This window comes from Lissotriton vulgaris, chromosome 6 (assembly GCF_964263255.1).
Source record: "Lissotriton vulgaris chromosome 6, aLisVul1.2, whole genome shotgun sequence".
Taxonomy (NCBI): domain Eukaryota; kingdom Metazoa; phylum Chordata; class Amphibia; order Caudata; family Salamandridae; genus Lissotriton; species Lissotriton vulgaris.
In genome coordinates, this window is record NC_141694.1 from 994,281,101 (window position 1) to 994,301,657 (window position 20,557).

The following is a 20,557-nucleotide window of genomic DNA, read 5'->3' on the forward strand; positions in this document are numbered from 1 at the left end:
ACGTAAGTCTCCATGAAACTGAACTGGATGCAATACTCATTCCGGTCAATGTAAGATGAACTATAACTCTAAAACTTATAGAAAATGGACTGACACCAAGAGGTGGTACAGTCATATTCGTGATAGAGGCACATGAATATCGGCAGACAGAGGTATTCTATTCATGGATACATTTTCCAGCAGCACATGCTACGACAAAAGACTTCCACTATTACAAAATAGAGGAACCTCCTGATGAATACACCCCTTTCCAGGAGATTGAAATTCCACTAAAATACCAAGAGCATCTGCTCTGGTTTAAAGGCGCCCTAAAACATAATGATCACATCACCAGGCTCGGTCCACTAGGTAGACCAGGAGCAACGTGGCGGGTTCTAGCCAGCTACACACCACATCCAAACATTGATAAAATGTCAGTTCCTGAACTTTTAGCCCAGCTAAAACTCTTAATTAAAATACATAGACAATTAGTCCAATATGTCATGCAGACTTCAATAGTCCAACCGACAATTAACATTCCACAGCAGACCCCTCACCAGGGGAATATAAACAAAATCACACCACAGAACATACAATCATGTCTTGGTAAGGTACCCATAAAACGAGAACAAATTCCATTCTGGTTAGCACAAAAAATTACTTAAATAGAGGCAGTATTTCCTGTACTACGCATACTGATAAACACAGAATTCTGACTATCTGTCTCCCGATGGGGATTGCACCACATGTGGAGGACTGTGACACTTGGGGCACAGTCTTTGCTTCCATCTACACAAAAACACATGGTGTCCCGTCTATGGCGGTGATACCAGATGTACTAAGACAGATTTCAAAATGAATACGGTCCAGAACCTGCTTTAACTCTGGGTATGAAATTACTGAAAGACTTCAAGCTGGTCTCGGCTATATTACTAGCCAACATAAAAGGTGAAGCGGCATCTCTGGCGATCCGCCAGAAATTGAAGGAAACAGATATAGCAGAACAACCATTTAAACTCGCCAGAATCATAGAAATATCCTATGAAGAGCTAGGAAGAGATAGTTTGGGTGGAAAACCGGTAAAACCCCAACTAACTGAAAGTCCTGAAAAAACATTTATTAAAAATAATTTAAAAAATCCAAAAAAGAGTTGGGAAGGTAATAAACAAACCATTCCCAGGGAAAAACGTTTCCAGTCCAGAGGAAGTTCTCCTCAGCGTAGAGAGAGATCTCCAGGCCGAGAAGACAAGTCTCCCCAAAGGGAGCCCTCTGAAAAAAGATATAACCTTAGAGATAGGGATAAAATAAGAAAACCAGACAGATATCAAGATGTTGATACACGTCCCTCTCGATCCTTCTCACTCAATCTTTCTCGATCTTCCTCACAGAAATCGGAAAGAAGAGGACGGTCAGAACACAGAGAAGAGCACGTCAAGTCCAAAGACAAGGAACCTGCTCATCAAAGTAAAAAATTACAATATCCCAGAAAGAAGGTAGCAAGTATTAAGATTAAACATGCCGAGAATTCTGAGGACACAGCTGAAAAACGGAGAGTGGGCACAGACAATGCTAGACAGCGCAGCAGAAGTGAGCATAGCTCGCAAGATCCTGATGAATCTTCTGGAGACAGTGGACACGAATGAGTACATTCAGGTGGAAACTGCAGACACACGAGTTAGTGTGCCCCATAAACTATATGAAATAACATTACGTATAGAGGGAGATAAAACTAGAAAAATAAAAGGTCTTTTATGGGAAAAACTCTCAAAAGGCTTTGACATTCTGTTAGCTGAGAAAGACTGGCCACCAGAGTTTGTAAGGGAGTGCCCTCATGGTGAAGAAATGATTATGCCTGCCTTCTCGAATCACATCCTGATTCATAAAAAGTACACATTGGCAAGGAAATGGGCAGTAGCCCAAGCTCCTGCTTTATACAAAAATCATGTAGGATGGGATGAGGACTCACCTCACCACAAGATACAATTAAAAAATCAGCCCACTGCACAAAGACAGTATCCAGTTAAGCAAGAAGCTAAAAAACAAGTCAGGGAGATCTTAGATCAACTTGAATACCAAGGGGTGATCGAAACATGCACCTCTCAAATGAACAATCCTTTGTTTTCTGTCTCCAAGCCAGACGATTCATATCGTCTAGTTTTGGACTACAGACACCTAAACTCCCGTTGTAAAACATTTGCAGTACAAAACTCACATAGTGCAGCACTAATAAATAACATTGTGCGGAAAAGTATAAAACAACATTAGATATCTCTAATGGATTCTTCTGTCAAAATATTGCACCTGAAAGCAGGTATTTGACCGCTTTCTCAATATTTGGATCGCAAAAACAATTTTGCCGACTCCCACAGGGATTCAAGAATAGCCCAGGATTATTCTCAGCAAGGGTAACAGAGTTACTACAAATATATGATGATGAAGCATTATCATATGTCGATGACATCTATCTAACAGATGATGACCTGGAGACTCACTTAAAAAGGGTGAATACCATAATACTTGGACTCACTTCAGAGGGTTACAAATTCAACTTTAAAAAGTCACGAATTGCCTATCTAACTGTCTTATTTTTAGGATATGAATTATCAAGTGAAGGCAAAAGCCTGGCAGACAATTTCTTAGAGAAATGTGCTATACTCCAAGCACCAAAAACGCTGAAGAATTTACAATCACTACTAGGTTTCCTGAATTTCGGAAGAACATACATTCTAAATTATGCTGAGAGGGTTAAACCTCTCTATGAATGAATAAAACCAGATTTCAAACAAACCAATTGGACTCAAAAACACACAGAGATTTTGAGATCATTGCAAACAGACATGTTAACTAAAACAAAATTACAAACTCGCGAAAATACACGCAATCTTGTAATCCGAGTCATCCCAGGAAGATGCGGATTCACATACCTGACCTCTAATGAGGGAGAAACGGTACCTATAGCTTACAAATCACATTTGTACACTGACGCTGAAATGAAATTCAGCTCCACAGAAAAAATTCTAACAGAAGTTAGAACTTCTGTAGCTAATGAAAGAGCCCTAGCCCAAGGCAGGAGAATATCTGTTCTTTCAGCAGAATCAGCCCTTGAGGCATTAACAAGTCCACGTAATCTGATTAAAGTGGCCTTAGATCCAAAATGGATTGAATGGGAAAATTCTTTTGCTACAGAAGACGTGAAATACTATTTTGACCCAAAACTGAAAAAACTAGATGATCTAGTAGATGAACTCGAATATCCTCTGCCAGCTGGAATTCTGCCTCTAGAACAATATACCTGCGTAATCTATATGGACAGATCCGCACAACACTATGATGTAGTTCAGGTGGAAGACAACTTTATTTCGATTCATAACAAATCATAAAAAGCACACAGACACAAATACATAATCAGGGGATACAGTTACATTGAATAGATGTCACTATTAAAATTGAACAATTAAAATATTTACAGGCTTTAAAAGGTACAACAGTTTTTCAATGATTCCATAAGTTGTCGCCAATGATGTTATGTTGTCTGTTTCCAGTACGTTTTTTAAGGCGAAAAGCAGCTACCAAGAAATTTGCGACACTAAACATTGTTAGTGGTGAGTCTAGCTTTTTTAAATAAAGTAGAGCTGGTTTGGCTTGGACAAACCCCTTGTTTTTAAGCAACGGAACAATATATTTTTTCCTAGGCAAGGCGTAAATACTGCAAAAAAACATAAAATGTATAGTGTCCTGCAAAGAGTAACTATCACATTTGCAGACGGGTAAATCCTCGGGCTTAGCCCACATCTTAGAATCATTTAACAGGAGGTGAATCTGGTTGAGTCTTAGTTTGGTTAGTAACCAGCGGTGTAGCGGAATTGACACAACCGTTAAATAGGGTTCAATGGCCATTGTAGACTTAGAAATATAGTGCTCCCTCACAGTGGGTTTCGCAAGCTCGCAGCTCTCCCGCTCTATTTCTCTCATTTTAATAAAAGTCACTTTGAACCATTCCAGGTCATCTTTAACAATACATTCCGGTTTGCAGAATAAATCAGGGCGGCCCAGGGAGCTTAGGGTATTTTTAATGTATGCAAGCCACAGGATATTTTTCATATTGTCCAAGCGTAAGCAGTCCCTCATGATTGTGTGGTTCAGGGTTAAGTTAGAGTTCAGCCACGTTCTTAACCACATCAAAATTGGGGACTGTTTGATGATGTCACTTATATACCCCTGGCCTAATTCCGTATGAACGGAGAAGGTAGCCGTGGATTGCGGCAAACCTAAAAGCATACGTAAAAATCTGTTTTCTTCTACCTGGATCGCTTCTGCGCTATTGGTGTAACCCCAAATGGAAGCCCCGTACCTTGCTACTGTAATAGATTTCGCTCTATAAAGTGCTAGCATTGCTCACGTGGGTTTGCCGCCCAGTCGTTTCGCAAAACCGGCGATAGCAGCTGCAGATCTTTTCATAGCGTTAACTTTGACCGTTATTTGGGGTGCCCAGGTGCCCTTGTCGTCATAAACCACCCCCAAATAGGTAAAAGTTTTTACGCTAGAAATTGGTGTATTGGCACAAAAAAAGGACTTCAAGTTCTTGTTCTTTCTCCCGCCCACTGACATAACATGTGACTTGTCTGTGTTAATTTTTAAATCAAGGGAGGTCATAAAGGCATTGAAGGCCGCCAATAATCTTTGTAGCCCAAGGGGAGTACGTGCCACAAGCATGGCGTCATCCTACTATGATGTAGAAAATAAATCCTATGATGCAGCGTGCGCGATTGTTAAAGGTCGCTGGTGCTCAGGTAAATTCAAACCAATGATTACCAAAACTGAATCACTCAGGAAATGTTCAGCTCAGCGAGCTGAAATAAGAACTTTAAGGATGGCGCTTGAAAATGCCGATCGTGAATTCCCCACACTAATAGTGTGCGATTCGTATTTCTGGGTCAAATCCTATAACAGTGACATGCAGACATGGATCAAAAACGGTTACAAAGATGACACAGGTGCTACAATAAAGCATAAAAGGCTTTGGGAACAGGTAGTTCTTTTACAGAAAGAACTACGAAGGACTCACGTGATACACGCATTGAGTCATCAACGTGATGGTGTTCGCGTTGCAGGGAATTCATTGGCTACACAGCCACAGCGGAAGCGGTTCAACCGGCTTCCGTAGCCACTGAAAAGCGTTCAGAAAAACACATCGATGGGGAAACCATGCTGGCAGTAAAAGCCTCACTAAAAGGCGATTATGCAGCATTACCTTTGAATTATCCACTCAATAATACATACATAATTGATGCAAACTCTGTTCCGTTTGCTCGAATCCCTGGAGTGGGGGATAGGGTAATTCCAAACACGAACCGGAGAATCTTTTTTCTACAAGAAGCACATATGGGGTTGGGTCTGAGGCACCAAGAGATCCTGAAATCTCTGATGGAACTACAAGCGGAGGTCTGGTGGCCGGGAATGAGCGTAGATATCTACTATTTTGCAAAAAATTGCAAGGACTGCAACAGAGATCGCAGTTATGAACCGGTCCAGCCTGTAGCCCAGATACCACTATTACATAGCATCAGGCTATCTATAGCGCAGAAATCCAGTCGAAAAAATGCGTCCCCATAATAATTAAGACCAAATTCACTTAAAAATGTAGACCCCAGCGCTCTGCTGACGCCAGAACTGTTATAAAAGATTTGCGAGTCTTTATCGGCACATACGCAATTGGCATGCTACATTCTGATCAGGGTCCTGCGTTTAGCTCTTGAGCTTACAAAGAGGCCATGAACAGATGGGCATCGCATTGCGGTACTCTTCTCCCTTCCATCCTGAGGGAAATGCGGTTGTGGAAAGAAAAAAACGGGACATAAAGCAATCTATACCGGCGAGGGTATTAGGTTCGGGTGATGGGTGGGTCAAACATTTAACAAGTGTCCAACGTAGTCTTAACAATCTGCCAAGAAACTCTCTAAAAGGTCTCACTCCATACAAACTATTGTTCGGAACTAGAATGCATATTCAGGACTTAGATAGTCACACTTCAGTGGTAGAAGAAAAAAAATTTGATATCAAAGATCGTTTGGCTGTTTTACAGGATTTAAATGAAACAAGAAAAAACCTGAGTAACATAAAGTTGAAACAACAGTCGACAGCCACTGAAGAAAAACCATCTGTCCCAGCAAGACCTGTCTGGATACCAAAGATTGGGGATCTAGTCAGAGAAAAGATTGCGGTAAAGAAGGAATTTGGGCCTTCTAACAGAAAAGCAGTACCTGTCTTAGCAATCAACGGAACAAGATTAGTTGTACTACCGCCTCTTGCTGGTAAAAAGGAGAAGCGAGTTGTATCCATCGACCTGGTAAAACCACAATCATGTGGCCGATAATAAGTAGTAGGCCCAGTGGATTCCCGAGAAATTGCAGAATACCAAAATCTGCAACTATCCAAGAGGTTCAAACTGAGAGACTAATCACATTTGATAAACCTGTAGTGCATAAAAAAGGACTATGCAACAAAGCCATGGAACTTGTGCCTCTTGAAACACAAATATCATCAGTTCGTCAAGAAACACCTGTCTATAACGATGTAGCCACGGACTATACAAATGAAACAAATAAAATGCAAAAGCAAGTGAAAACCCGGAAGCAATTCCAACAATTGACAGAACTGCATCAGGCTACTTCATCAATTTCGACAATTTCTCTGAAGATCCTAGCGAGCATGAAGAAACGCCTCCAACAAAAACTTTTAAAAACAAAGTAACTGAACTTTTTCACCAACTAAAAGAAACATATCTAATTTCACCATGGAATGAATTTTGGATTGTGTTAGGTGTACTTTTCCTCCTGCTTTGGCTCATCATGGTTCTATGTTTGGGAAAATTAATTGAGGGGAAATATAGTACAATGAACACAGCAAGTCAGAACATCAACTTGGTCTTAAAACCACACACATGCTCTCACATTGAGAAAAGAGAACTGTCATCAGTGAACATCACAGCCATTCCAATACCTGGTGGGGTTGCATGGGACAGAACTGATTATGACATTTTTGGCCCGGTCGAGCTCTTAAAGTATTCTCACCAGCTCAAGATTTCATTAAGTGATTTTGTGACACCTAGTACCTTCTCTGATGACTGGGACTTTGAAAACATTAATAATATGATGTCAGATTTAGTAATGTCAGCCAAATTTACAGAACATGACTACTTACAGGGTTCATCCAATCATGAAGAGCTATACTGCTACAACCATTATGGTGATCACTATTTGCATAAAACTGCTCAGCCTAGAAATGTTTTATCTTATAACCAGTGAGAACACTGTCCAACTCCACCATAAGGCAGTTTGAAAACATTTTTTGAGAAATTCCAATACTTCTCAGGGTTTAATAACAGTGATCCAGGAACGTTTTATTTTAAAATGTTAAATAGAACAGGAATGAAAACAATATTGCCAAATACAAAATTGATTTATTCAGAAAAATGTTATGACAAAATGTCTACATTAGGTTTCCAATTTTGGAAAAACACCATTGAAACAAAAACAATCTGGGGTTCCAAGGATTGGCAAGTACAAGGCCTAGAAGCACTATTTAGAGCCTGCATGATCCCGGAACAAATGATATTTTTGAATGACACAATTCAACAAACTACCTGTCTTGGCATAGCTAAGATAAAAGATTTGAATACACTGTCTATTCCGAAACCCATACCTGATAGTGACAGAACTACTGATGTGGAGATAGACGTATCTCATATTTTACACCAAAACAGAACACATACTGATTGGAAAAAGTTGTTGAACTGGCCAGCAGACACTAATAACTGTCTAGATAGATTCCTGAACCAAACACAGGGGTTCAAAATGACCAGACCAGACCCTAGATACTCCCAGAGACAACATCCAGGGATAGTTACAACATACAGTGTAGGGAAACTATGCCTTGAGTGGCTACAGAAATCCACACTGGCTGAAATTAACCAACACTTGACTTTACTCAAAAACAGTGCTGACTTACGTGATTTCATAATGGGACCACGCAAACAGCGTCAAAAACGTTTCATAGCGGCCGGTATATACGCTGCGTACAACGAAGCATGGAAATTAATGCAAATTGAGACAGCAGAAAAAATACGAGAAATTGATCGTATAAATTTGGAAAAATCACTTTCTGTTGTGGACAATGGGTTAACAACTCTGTCTTACAGAATATATTCACTGGACAGCATTGTATCTTCTGCTTTTGATATATTAGAGCAGGACTTACTAATGTTACAACATGGTCAGTCTCAATTACGTTCTATTGTACAGCTTGGCTGGACGTTGCAAAACCTACGTTTAGGCTATGTACCATGGCGTTTAATCAACACAACGTCATTGTTTTCTATCTTTAACCTTACTGATAAACAAATCAGTTTGGCACAAAAAGGAGCAGACTATACGATTCTGAGCATTGAAAAACTCGAGAGATTACCATTGACAATGTCAGAGAGACCTGTCATTGAATGGATAATACATGGAACAATTACAATTCCGATTACAACTTTCCAATTTAAATACTGCCAAGAGTATATACCAGCAGGCCAGTATGAAAGGTTGGGTAAAGAATACATCAAATCAACCTGGGATTTGCCTTATACACACAGATGTTATAGTGAAGGAAACAGGGAGGTATTTCTTAGTGGTAAAAATTGTAAAAAAAAACCTAAGCGGTACTCTTCTGTGTCAAGGAATTAATTTGCATGGAGCCTACGAAGGGTCTTCAAACAACCTTTCATGTCACCTGCTTGGCACGCCTGTAAAACAGATAGAGCCATTTTTAGACCAGTTTCTAACGGTAGTTACATTTTAATAAGTGTCCACAGCTGTTGTGGCATGCTGCCAGGAAAAGCCTATCTGACAACTGTAACTTCCAGGGCCATTTGCTGTATGCAAGTATTGTATCCACACAGCAATCCAGATATGGGGGCTGCGTTATGGCCTCGGTTGAATATCTCTTCTATTCGAATTGATACTTTAAGCAGAATGAAGTCTATTCTTTTACAAACAACTGTGCCTTTAACGTCATCAAAAGAGATATATGATCTGCAAGTTGCAAGGACAGCAGCAGAGATACATACCCTTATATCAACAAATTGCCCCGTACATTTAATAGAAGTGTTAAGCCAAATCTTAAACATGTCTGATACCAGTGGTATCGCACATGTATTTAAGACAATTTTTTCGGGACTGTTAGCACCCTTTGAAACACTGGGCATCTTCCCAAATTTTGTCCATTCTGTCTTTGGCGGCCTACCTTTAATCTTGGCAGGAATTCTATTTTTTGCTCCTTCTGCACCGATATGGCAAGCCAAACCACAGGCAAGACTCTAGCAACGATGGAAGAAACGATCCTAGCAATACGATACCGAGACCGTATCACTAAGGTCCTCAGATTGGCCCGGCTAAGAGATCTAAGTACAACCTGGTTTCTTTCATTCAAACCGATCTGGCAAGATTGCATCATACCTGTGCTTCGATGTCTGCTATGCGGAGAAGAATGCGTGTTGGACATCTGTCTTACACTACAATCAGCAGTACCAATGGAAATCGATACTTTGCTAAGTCTGGTAACGACTCATGCATCGTGTTGTCCGCAGCGGCTACCGATTCTGATGACGGCATTCGTTGAGACTTCACCACTACAAGTAGGTAGCGGTGAGGTACGAGAGGAAAGCAGCACCAAACAGGTACAGCCTTCTGTGAGCATTGCTGATCCAACCATCGATGATAGCAATCACTCAGAGAACTGCTCAGTTGCAGCATTTTCATACTTGGTCGAACTTTCACCTGATGTGGTAGACCAAATTTTTTGCAGGTCTGTCTGAAATAATGTTCTCTCCAGTCAACGAGAATAACTCTTAATAAAAACAATGAGCACACAGCATTCCCTGAACTCTGAATTCGGCCTTCAATTTTGATAAACAAAGCTACAGAAAATATTTAGAAACTTTTCCCTTGAAAGCAAAATTATTTTTGCCCATTTTTCAAAATATTTACCTTTTTTTCGGCACATGATACTCTGCTTAAAGTAGAACTATTCTTAGAGAACAGAGCTTCTATTTTAGGATACTAGAGACAATATTTTACCTCAGCCTCTAGCACATATACAGCAATTTGTATAGATATGTGATGAAATGGTCTCGACCTTCTTTTCTGTATTAAGAGCCATTTCATGTGTAATTTTCGCAATTCATTCAGCTGATATATATATGCATTTATCTGAATGATGACACTGCTTGAAAAGCGTACAGTACCAACACTCAGTTTTCATGTATTTACCTTATACCATTTCAAATGCGAAATATGTATTTTGGGGTGGGTCGGAAAACACACTTGCATCATTGAATGTTTACTATTGCTTAGTTTTTTAGTAATGATGGACATCAATCCGTGGAGTGGGTGTTGTGTTCATATCTAGGACCCTAATTCTACATTCCCGATTCATGCCCTTGTGAGGTTATAATCAATAATATCCTGATACAGGCATAAGAATCAGATTCAAATTCAGTAATAGCCCATACAATCCAAAGCACAGCACGGCTACTCCCATCGACTCCTAGAAAGCACAACGCTTTCTTTAAACAAACCACGCCTCCAGCAGCCCGGGAAAACCCCCCTGCTTTTGTTTTGATTTGAACAAGAACTCCTGAAGTCCAGAAAGAACTCTTAGTTCTTAGTGACGTCTTATGTCCAACTGTACGTCAAACCCGGCACCTTCCAGGTATAAAATACCAACAGTTGCCTTAAGTAAACACACGGTGGTTTGGAGTAGAGCGGCCATCTACTTGCCCGAGAGCCCAGCTGATGCGAGTGCCCACGGAAGCCGCCCCTCCTGTTTGACGCACTGAGAGAGACGCTGTCTTTTTCTCCAGCCGAGAAAATCCAGCTCCGGTGTTTCCAGCCTGCCTTTTGCGGGTTGCTGGAATATCGAGTCCTGAGGAAAGAGATACCAGTCCTCCCACATTCTATTACCAAGGTACGGAGCTGACTAAACCCTTAAGAGAATTCTTGATGCAGATTCTTGGCAAAATAATCTTAACTAACTTAACTTAAAAACTGCTACTTACTTGTCCCTTCCCATGTATTAGGCTTAGGTCAGGTACACCGGGGTAGGCTTAGTTAGAAGCACCAGTTGAGTACGTTAGTCAATGTATATATGTATGTATATTTTTATCCATTTTAAAATATCATATGGCTAAGAAACCATATCACTGCTTTTACAGTATTATTTCATAATACTACTTTTACTGTACGCACTTTACTTTACTTTAAGTATTGCAATTGTGGCAATTCACTTCTCTTGCATGAGAAAGAAGACTGCTCAATAAATAACACCTTTTTATTGAAAACGTCCGTCTCTCTATTTCTCTGCACTCTGGTGAAACAAAGTATGCACTGCTGACTGAGTGAAATAGCTGTCTATAGTTTTCACACGACTCTAGAGATACACTCTTATTCTGAGGGAGCAAAGTTGTCATGTTTATGTGGTTGTCGGAAACTGAATCCCTTCTTGTCTGAGCCAGGAGAGGTAGTCCCTCCCTATTCATTCGAGAAAGTTTCCAGTGACCTCTGAGCTAGCTGGCGCAAACCTAAATTAAGTTTAACATAGTCAGTAGAGACCTAGTTGACCTCAGTCCTACGTCTACACTGCTGTTTATGTTATTCCAATGCACAGAACTTATTGGGAAAATAGGAACTACACTACAAATAAATGGAGGGCGAAATGGTCAAAGAAAAGGGAAGAGAACAGCGAAAAATCTACCTTGGCATTTCCAGTCAGGGAAAAAGAGACAGTAGTTCAGGAGTTTCCTGTGAGAGAAATACCTGGAGGAGGATATGTGCATGTTCCATGGAGCAGACAGGACATATTTTCATTTACAAATGATTTTCCCAGATTGAGAGAGAAACCAGTAGAATGGTCTCGGCAGGTGGAAAGATTTGTAAAAGTGTCAAAAGTTTTATGGATTGATTTGGATGGATTGTTTGACAGTTGTGCCAACAGATTTATGTACAGAATGCAAAATATCTGTAGAATGGCAGAGGGAAGAGTATCCACGAGATAAGGTGACAGGTGCTCCATCTGCTGATGTGATGCGAAAGTACGAACAAGTGATAGTGTGGCTGAAAAATAAGATACCTCCAAAAGAAACCGATTGGGTAAAGATAGACAGGACCACACAAAAGCCGAAAGAATCTGTACATTCATTTTATGAGAGATTGCTGTTAGTCTTTAAGCAGTATAGCGGTTATGAGGGACTAAATGAAAAGGATATGAGCCACTTTGTATATAGATTTGTGTATGGCTTGAGACCAGAAATTTCAGACATGATCAGACACAGCATGATAGGATGGCAGTTGAACTCAGTTGACAAAGTATTGAGACAGGCAAAATATTGCAGTGAAGGGATTGATGCAAAGCAGAAAAAGCTGAAAGAGAAAGCCATGTGGGCACAAGTGAAAGTAGCGGAACAACAAGTGGCGCAAATGGAGAGTAAGAATGCAGGGAATCAAGGAAATTTTAAGGGTAAACAAAAATTGGTAGGGAATATTGAAGATTTCGAAAAGAAGTATCCGTGTCACAATTGCGGTAGGATGGGACACTGGAAGAACGAGTATAAGTATCCTCCAAATGTTAATTCCGAAATTGCTCCATTGAATCTGCAGGTGCAGACTGAGGTAATTCAGCAGCCGCAGCAGCAGCAGGTAGTTACACAGCACAGTCAGGTGCCACAACCGCCACTCCTATACTGTGTAAATCAGCAGAAATACCGTGCAGAGACAGGATTCTGCGGAGGTGAACAGGAAAATAGAGCGCATAGAGTGAGGACAAGTTCGCAGTATTGGTTGCAAGAGGAAGTTGGGAGTGAGACGGATGAAGGTTTCTGACGGTGCCTGAGAGAGGAGGAAGAGTGTGCACTTGGAGACACTCTTGAGGTAGATCAGTCTGGTCCATTTGTCAGCGGAAAAGTAAATGATGTGGAAATAACTTTCCTAGTGGACACTGGTGCTACCCGTTCTACTGGTAGAGCAGTGGAAATTCAAAACCTTCCTCTCTCAGGTGATCATATCTAGGTTGTAGGTGTAGCAAATAGGCAGATTAAAACGTCCTTGACACAGCCAGTTGAAGTGAAAATTGGAAATTTCAAGGATATGCATCGGTTTGTAGTGTGTGACAGTATCCCTGTGAATTTGTTAGGAAGGGATATTTTGTGCAAAATGAACTGTGCAATATACTGTTCACCAGATGGCATAGAGCTGCAGACCCCAGATGTGGATAGCTTGTATAAAATGACAATGCTCATGATTGAGGCAGAGCAGAGCAAGCTGTTTCCTGTTTTTGACCGAGAAAAGATTCCTGTTGAACTAAAAAAGGTAGTGAAAGAAGAAGTATGGGATTTCACTGGAAAAGATATAGGATTGATGAAAGGTGTTGATCCTGTAAAAGTCACTATAAAGGAAGGTGCGAAATACCCGAACATTCCCCAATACAAAATGACTGCAGAAATAATTGATGGAGTAACCCCTCTGATTGATAAAATGATTGAACAAGGCATTCTAAAAGAAATAGAGAGTAGACCTTGTAATTCACCGATCATGGGATTGAAAAAGCCTAACGGAAATTTAGAATTGTGCGAGACCTTAGAAAGGTTAATAAAATTGTTGTCCCATGTTTCCCGATTGTTCCGAATCCAGCAGTAATTCTGTACCAAATTCCCCATGATGCAGAATGGTACACTGTGATTGACCTGTGTAATGCATTCTTTACTGTTCCATTGCACCCAGAAAGCCAACCAATTTTTGTGTTCCGATTCCAGAATCGTATTTTAGCATGGTGTAGAATTCCACAAGGGTACACTGAGAGTCCATCGATTTTTAATCATCTGCTAAAGAAATCATTAGAAAGTTTGAACATGCCTGGAGAGTATGTGCTGGTACAATACATTGATGATCTTTTGGTTGCATCGAAAACAAAGGATGCATGTGTAACTGACACCGCAGCATTGCTGAATCATTTGGCAGAGGAGGGACATAACGTGTCTCTATCAAAATTGCAGTTTTGTCAGAAAGAAGTACAATATTTAGGTCACAAGATTGCCAAACATGGCGGCAGCTTGTTGAGCTGCTGCAGTGCTCCGTACCTGGGTTCCCGTCCGCGACAGATTGACACGACTTCCCCGATGTTGCTGGACTGAAAATGAGGCTGGGTAGCCTCTGAAAATGCCGGACTGTTTTCTCTAATATTTTGGAGCCTTTCGAGCCTTCTTTTGAATCTTTTTTAAGCTTTTGCATTTCTCGGCTTTGCTTTTGCCGGTCTCCACAACGCCCCATGTGTTTGGAGGGGGCGTGTCGCCCATCAGCTGCAGCTGACTCTGCGTTTTCGGCGTCCTCCTCCTCGAGCCTGGGCCGGAGTCCGAGTGTGTTGGTGCCGCTGCAGGCTGTATCGAGCTTGCAGGTTTGGAGTCTTGCCGCCCTGGAGCTTCGGCAGGGGCGCAAGACCCACAGTCTTCTCCCGGGTCTTCGTGGAGCTGCCGCAAGTCCTATCATCAGCATCAGCGTTTTGGGCGGTACAGCAGAGCTGGGGGGGACGTCTGTTAGCAGCCACAGCCACAGCATCAACGGGTGTAGAGCATCTAGAGGTGATGTGGGCTTAATGCTAACTGGGGGGGGCCAGCAACGAAGGTGAGATCTGTCCTGTACCAGCGGGTTGTGGGACACTGGAGCCAGAATCAGGGTGTGCAGCGCAGTCAAAGAAGGTTAAGCGCAAGGGGTCAAAAAGGGGGTCAAAAAAAGGTAAAAATGCACAAGCCACTGTAGTTGTTAATTCCAAATCGGGCTACAACTCATGTATAGAGGTAGCAGACCTAGTTCTTCCTCCTGTCTCTGATAATACTAGTATACCAACAAAAAAGAAAGTTTCCTCTTTCTTGACTGAGCAGGTCAAGGCCAAACGAGCTTATACATGTAAAATAGCTAGGGGCACTAAAGACTCCAAAGACTCTAAGCCTACCAATAGTTCTGGGTCTAAGATAACCCCATCACTCCGGTCGTATTTCAAAGTGGTCCCTCAAGTACTATTGCTTTCGGAACAGTTATCCCCCAAGGGCTCCCCAGACGAATCGTTGTCTCCTATTGGTTATCCAGGTCTTGAGGAGGCGGTGTCTGCTGGGGTGTTTGGGGTGACGCCAAGTGGTACGCTAAGCAGTATGGCAGCGGGCAGAACAGCGGTTTCGGATATGGTCCAGGTGCCTAGTGTAGTAGGAATGGAGACCAACAGGGGAGCTGCTGTCTCGTCTGCAATGGTTGTAGCTGTAACAGACAAAAATAGTGCAAAGGTGGATGAGACGGTACAAAAGGGGGTGGTGATGGACGGAGCATCTGAATCAATCAAACACTCAGACCCAGTCAAAGGATCTGGGTTTAATCCATCACCGTTCTTTAGCCCACTCTGCCACCCCAGTTCAGACATGGCTATATGCAAATCAGTCTGACCCTGTGCCTCATGGGAACAGTCCAGCCTGAACTGCCAACCCATGTCTTCCCTGGACCGGAAACAAGCTTCCGAGGACCGGTTTCTGGCATTCCAGCCGTCTTCAGCCCGGCTTGCATGAATCCAGTGGCAAAGTGAGCAAGGGACTCACGTCTGAGCATACACTGCCACACTTATGGCGGCCAAAAGCGGTACAAAAGAGGGTGGTGATGGACGGAGCATCTGAATCAATCAAACACTCACACCCAGTCAAAGGATCTGGGTTTAATCCATCACCGTTCTTTAGCCCACTCTCCCACCCCAGTTCAGACATGGCTATATGCAAATCAGTCTGACCCTGTGCCTCATGGGAACAGTCCAGCCCGAACTGCCAAGCCATGTCTTCCCTGGACCGCAAACAAGCTTCCGAGGACCGGTTTCTGGCATTCCAGCCGTCTTCAGCCCGGCTTGCTTGAATACAGTGGCAAAGTGAGCAAGGGACTGATGTCTGAGCATACCCTGCCACACTTATGGTGGCCAAAAGCGGTACAAAAGGGGGTGGTGATGGACGGAGCATCTGAATCAATCAAACACTCACACCCAGTCAAAGGATCTGGGTTTAATCCATCACCGTTCTTTAGCCCACTCTGCCACCCCAGTTCAGACATGGCTATATGCAAATCAGTCTGACCCTGTGCCTCATGGGAACAGTCCAGCCCGAACTGCCAAGCCATGTCTTCCCTGGACTGGAAACAAGCTTCCGAGGACCGGTTTCTGGCATTCCATACGTCTTCCGCCCGGCTAGCTTGAATCCAGTGGCAAAGTGAGTAAGGGACTCATGTATGAGCATACCCTGCCACACTTATGGCGGTCAAAAGCAGTACAAAAGGGGGTGGTGATGGACGGAGCATCTGAAGCAATCAAACACTCACACCCAGTCAAAGGATCTGGGTTTAATCCATCACCTTTCTTTAGCCCACTCTGCCACCCCAGTTCAGACATGGCTATATGCAAATCAGTCTGACCCTGTGCCTCATGGGAACAGTCCAGCCCGAACTGCCAAGCCATGTCTTCCCTGGACCGGAAACAAGCTTCCGAGGATCGGTTTCTGGCATTCCAGCCGTCTTCAGCCCGGCTTGCTTAAATCCAGTGGCAAAGCGAGCAAGGGACTCATGTCTGAGCATACCCTGCCACACTTATGGCGGCCAAAAGGGGTACAAAAGGGGGTGGTGATGGACGGAGCATCTGAATCAATCAAACACTCACACCCAGTTAAAGGATCTGGGTATAATCCATCACCGTTCTTTAGCCCACTCTGCCACCCCAGTTCAGACATGGCTATATGCAAATCAGTCTGAACCTGTGCCTCATGGGAACAGTCCAGCCCGAACTGCCAAGCCATGTCTTCCCTGGACCAGAAACAAGCTTCCGAGGACTGGTTTCTGGCATTCCAGCCGTCTTCAGCCCGGCTTGATTGAATCCAGTGGCAAAGTGAGCAAGGGACTCACGTCTGAGCATACCCTGCCACACTTATGGCGGCCAAAAGCGGTACAAAAGGGGGTGGTGATGGACGAAGCATCTGAATCAATCAATCACTCACACCCATTCAAGGGATCTGGGTTTAATCCATCACTGTTCTTTAGCCCACTCTGCCACCCCAGTTCAGACATGGCTATATGCAAATCAGTCTGACCCTGTGCCTCATGGGAACAGTCCAGCCCGAACTGCCAAGCCATGTCTTCCCTGGACCGGAAACAAGCTTCCGAGGACCGGTTTCTGGCATTCCAGCAGTCTTCAGCCCGGCTTGCTTGAATCCAGTGGCAAAGTGAGCAAGGGGCTCACGCCTGAGCATACCCTGCCACACTTATGGCGGCCAAAAGCGGTACAAAAGGGGGTGGTGATGGACGGAGCATCTAAATCAATCAAACACTCACACCCAGTCAAAGGATCTGGGTTTAATCCATCACCCTTCTTTAGCCCACTCTGCCACCCCAGTTCAGACATGGCTATATGCAAATCAGTCTGACCCTGTGCCTCATGGGAACAGTCCAGCCCGAACTGCCAAGCCAAGTCTTTCCTGGACCGGAAACAAGCTTCCTAAGACCGGTTTTTGGCATTCCAGCCGTCTTCAGCCCGGCTTGCTTGAATCCAGTGGCAAAGTGAGCAAGGGACTCACGTCTGAGCATACCCTGCCACCCTTATGGCGGCCAAAAGCGGTACAAAAGGGGGTGGTGATGGACAGAGCATCTGAATCAATAAAACACTCACACCCAGTCAAAGGATCTGGGTTTAATCGATCACCGTTCTTTAGCCCACTCTGCCACCCCAGTTCAGACATGGCTATATGCAAATCAGTCTGACCCTTTGCCTCATGGGAACAGTCCAGCCCGAACTGCCAAGCCATGTGTTCCCTGGACCGGAAACAAGCTTCCGAGGACCGGTTTCTGGCATTCCAGCCGTGGATGAGACGGCAGATGCTCCATCAGAAGAAAGCGAGATCTTAGTTCCCGTGCCTGTAGTTTCAGTGTCCTTTTGTCGTCCCCCACCTCTTGCCTTAGTCTTAGCTCCACCACTCATATTGGCCCCACCATTCCCTCTATCGGGCCCCCTTATGGTGGTATACCACAAAGGGATACTGCGCAAGACGGTACGTCTGCTCTCCTTTCCAGCACATTGGTTGACAGCTCCGACAATACAACTTTGGCTGCCTCCCAAGGCCGATATCAGGTGTTTCTGTGAATCTCTTGACAATAAAATCAACTGTCTTACTGTAAGAACAGAAACATTAGAGGATACGGTAACGGGCCTGTCCCTGCATCTGGATGAAGCAAAGGCGGATATCTCTAAACTGAGGAAGGAAGATCAAGTGCTGGCGCAGAGGATGGAGACACTCGAAAACAATGCCCGACTGAATAATCTCCGCATCTTGAATGTCCCGGAGGATAGTGAAGGCTCGGATATTAAGCAATTTATCATCTTGCTGTTGAAATAAGCATTACGATTGGATCAATCTGTGGAAGAGATAGCTCCAGATATCCAACATATTCACAGAGAGCCCTTCAGAAAGAACCCCCAAAGAACTAAGCCTAGAAAAATCTTGGTAAACTTTTATACGTATTCTCTTAAGGAAGCTATTCTTAATCTGGCCCTTAAGCAGAAATCTGTGAGTGGGAAGGGATTTAATTTCCAGATCCGATCCGACCTGTCCAGGACCACTCTTGACAAGCAGTGGGAGTTTGGGAGAAGGCTTGAGGCTTTTAGAAGCTATGGTGCGGTTGCCCAACTAGTCTTTCCCGCCGCACTGAAAGTAATGTATAAAAACAGTATGCATAACATCAGGTCGGTACAAGCAGCTGATGAGCTATTGCTGGGTATGGGAAAAGACAAGGGGGCATCAGGGTAGGTAAGGTCAATGTAGCAGATGCCCTGAGAATAATGGAACATAATGGATAATAATGGAAATAATGGAAAATAGTTTTAGCACAACATGAAAAATGGAGGGGAAAAAAGGGCACTATTATGCTGTTTAGGTAAAGGTACAGGTATAGGTGACTATATCTGACTATTTATTTTTAGTGCATTTGTGATGTTCATTTTTGTGTGGGTTTTTCTTTTTCTTTTCCGGCTATAGATGGGGCGGGGACCCAGAAAGGGGTGCTATCTTCTGGATTCTCCAGATAGATAGAGCAAGGGTTTCCCACGGGGTGGGGGGGTAGATTGGGGCACGGGGAGGGGTTGTAAGGGAATTTTTTTTTTTAAATCCTCATTTTCGTTTGTTTCTTAGCTTGGTTTTTAGTTTGCTTTTCTTGCTCGAGGGACATGTGCCTACTAGGTTTTGCAGCTCAAAGAAGGGGGTTGCTGCACTGTTCCTCAAAAAGGAGAAAGATTAGGAGAAGCTGACGTGACCTAAGGTGTGGGTAGTACACCTTTGGGCATCCATTTAGTTGGATGTATTTGCCTCACACACCCAAAAGGGTGTCATGCTTCATCATTGGCGGTTGCTCCTCGTCGGGGGGGCGGTGCAATCCCCAACGGGCTCACCTCTAGGAGGGGCTCTTTAGCGGAGATCTTTTATATCCAACAGCCCTATGGTGAAGTGAGGGTATGTGGGCAGAGTATCAGATGGACTCGGTGTAGTGATTAAAATGCAGTAGGGGATGCCGGAAACAACTTTATTCTGGGGGTCCCCCTACTACAATTAAAACCAGTGAAGAAAGGCAAATTGCTAGGGGTAACCTAAATTAGGTAAAGTAATCCTAGAGAGGCCTTAGAAAACAGTGGGTCAACATGTTTCTCGCATTCGGTTAATCACCTGCGATTCATCAGGACCTTTAAAAGTGAGGTGCAAAAGAAATATTAACATGCGAGTGTCATGTCTGTGGTGTAGGTGTATATTACCTTGGTGGAAAGTCCTATGCCTAAGGGTCAAGGTCTAAGAGCCACATGAGTGCTCGGCGGGTCAGTTCAACGAGGGCAAGCCTTCAGGTGTGGCTTACTCGTCCCGAGACCGCGTGGGTGCACCTACCCATCTCCGCCGAGTTCCTATCCGAACTCGGCGGAGATGGGTAGGTGCACCCACGCGGTCTCGGGACGAGTAAGCCACACCTGAAGGCTTGCCCTCGTTGAACTGACCCGCCGAGCACTCATGTGGCTCTTAGACCTTGACCCTTAGGCATAGGACTTTCCACCAAGGTAATATACACCTACACCACAGACATGACACTCGCATGTTAATATTTCTTTTGCACCTCACTTTTAAAGGTCCTGATGAATCGCAGGTGATTAACCGAATGCGAGAAACATGTTGACCCACTGTTTTCTAAGGCCTCTCTAGGATTACTTTACCTAATTTAGGTTACCCCTAGCAATTTGCCTTTCTTCACTGGTTTTAATTGTAGTAGGGGGACCCCCAGAATAAAGTTGTTTCCGGCATCCCCTACTGCATTTTAATCACTACACCGAGTCCATCTGATACTCTGCCCACATACCCTCACTTCACCATAGGGCTGTTGGATATAAAAGATCTCCGCTAAAGAGCCCCTCCTAGAGGTGAGCCCGTTGGGGATTGCACCGCCCCCCC